Below are 2361 nucleotides of genomic sequence, written 5' to 3'. Positions count from 1 at the left end.
CGCTGTCGCTAAAGAATATAATCTAAGCAAGGACACTTTTTACATTTGTGAAAAACGACTATAGATAAAATGAGCATGTGAAACAATAAAAGATGTTAAATGAGAGCAACAAGTTTATCGTCATTTTTGATTGAAGGCAGGCTATGGCACAAGCAACTTTTCAGAGGGCATTTCTTTCATTTGATTTAAAAAATAAATAAATATACAAACTTTTTTGGGCTGCCAGTTGACGTTCACTGCCCTAGACTATCACAGTTTTGATTTCACCAGATAAACAGCTAAACTCCATTGCCGGCAAGAGCGTCATTATTGGATAGTTCTCCAAACCCCAGATTACTTCCAGTGAAAAAAAAACATTAATACACACCTACTTCTGCGCACTGATATGTTGCAAGAAAATAGTTCCTACGTGAAACTGCTCACAAGGTCCGTGGATTATCTTGAATAACCCGGTCCTGATTTCTGGAAAGAGACATCGCTGTTGAGTCAAATGTATATTTTGGTGCTTTGAACAATAGATATCGAAACAAAGATACCTAATTGAGCTCCAGATGGATAAAAAGCACTACAGGTAAGAGGAAAATGGGATGAACTGTCCCTCTATTAGGTTTTAACTTTTAATACTTGGACATTCATGTATCTATAAACCTCAAAACTCTTCAGTTTGATCAACAGCTGTTGGACTCTCAGTGGAGCGAAATCCACCTCAGAGCGTTTCTCTATGTGCGTGCATTACTGATGCAAACCATGTTTAAGTCTATCATCATGTCAAACATTCAAACTGTCTGCTTATTTAAGTCACTCTTATCTCCAGCCATACTGCCACACAAATCCCCAGAAATGAGTCCTAATCTGAGAGATCTGAGACAGGATTTAATGCTGTCTGTTTAATTTAGTGAATCCAGGACCACACCGGCTGTGTTTAAATTATAGAAAACCAATTTAACTTAGACTCTATCTCTACCTTATTTATTTTGTGTCATATCAGACCATTAAAACTTTGGGATTTCTTATTAACTAAAATAGTCTGAGAGTATTCTGGAATCAGCACATCTCAACGTTTTTCCTTCAGGTTTATTTTCCCCAGTCAGTCGTCTTCTTCAAAGGACGAGGAAGAGACGACTGTACCTCCCCTCAGAGACAAACAGTAAAAGTGGAGTAGAAGTGTTGTCATGTCAGCTGCTGTCACTCTTTTCTCTTTTGGCCTCAAGAACAAGAAGCCACGAAACTAGAAGGGGGCAAGAGCTGTGAAGTTCCAAACCCCCAAACATCTTTGTGTTTGTGTGAGAGGCGGTTTGTGTCTGACAGCTTGTTTCAAAGGAGACAGCAGCCACTCATGAGCCTGATGGTACAGAACACACAGTTTGACACGTTTGAAGATTTTATTCTGTTTAATGGCGACTTTCAGTTCCCAAACAACACTGACCCTCACAGCACTGCAGCCATGTCTTCTGTATTTTCTTCAAGAACTCGGGGAAAGCAGCGGTGGACCAGAGACGCTGGAAGTCAGACAAAGTTGGGGTGCTGAGAGATCATCTGTCTATATGATGACTGATGGTTTTGCATAAATCTGAATAATTTATAGCCTATTTTATAATTATTACATTTACATTTATTTACATTCATTACATTACTTTTTAGTGTCAAACTAACAGTGTACACATGTAAATCCCAGTAAAAAAAAAAAAGGATAATGTCATAAGTAGAATAAGTAAACATTTTCATTAACTAATGCTTTTTATTGTGCCAGATTTTAGGGGGTGCTGTGCCCCCCTTGGGACCCCTACTATCAGCACTCATGCAGTGGACATTTCCTTAAGGGACCCCTTTTCTATCAGTTAATTAACTGACTCAGTAACATATTTTATGGATGTTTATTATATTCAAAAATGAACCCAAACAGTGAATTTGAGTAATTTGGATGAATTTTGAGCCGATTATTTCTCGTTTTGGGAGCTTTTTATACAATTGTTTTTAAATATTGTTTAACAACCATATTGACTTAATAGGCTTCTTTTTTGTTCTATTAGACAGTTAACTTTAATTCACAGAAGTAAACCAAATGCTGAGATATAGATGTATATTTTTTATGTTTTCTAGCACACCTTAAAATCAAAAGTGCGACCCCCTGTGAAGCTTTGGTGACCTTTAGCCCTGGTCAAGACTAAAATTGTGACTTGGATTACTTCCTGTTTACATTATCACGCTGTTTTTGGACCTGAAAATGCAAACTTTTGAAACCGGGTTCCAGATTTGCAGATAGTGTAAAATGGAAGATAATTAGATTAATTAGATAAATGAGTTGATCAGCAGTTGGTTGGTCGGTCGGTCGAAACAACATTTATAGCCTGTGGCCACCGA

Source organism: Morone saxatilis, unplaced genomic scaffold (assembly GCF_004916995.1).
Source record: "Morone saxatilis isolate NCDOM2014 unplaced genomic scaffold, NCSU_SB_2.0 Contig11, whole genome shotgun sequence".
NCBI lineage: Eukaryota > Metazoa > Chordata > Actinopteri > Moronidae > Morone > Morone saxatilis.
The sequence above is the reverse complement of the archived record's forward strand: the minus strand, read 5'-3'. Positions refer to the sequence as shown.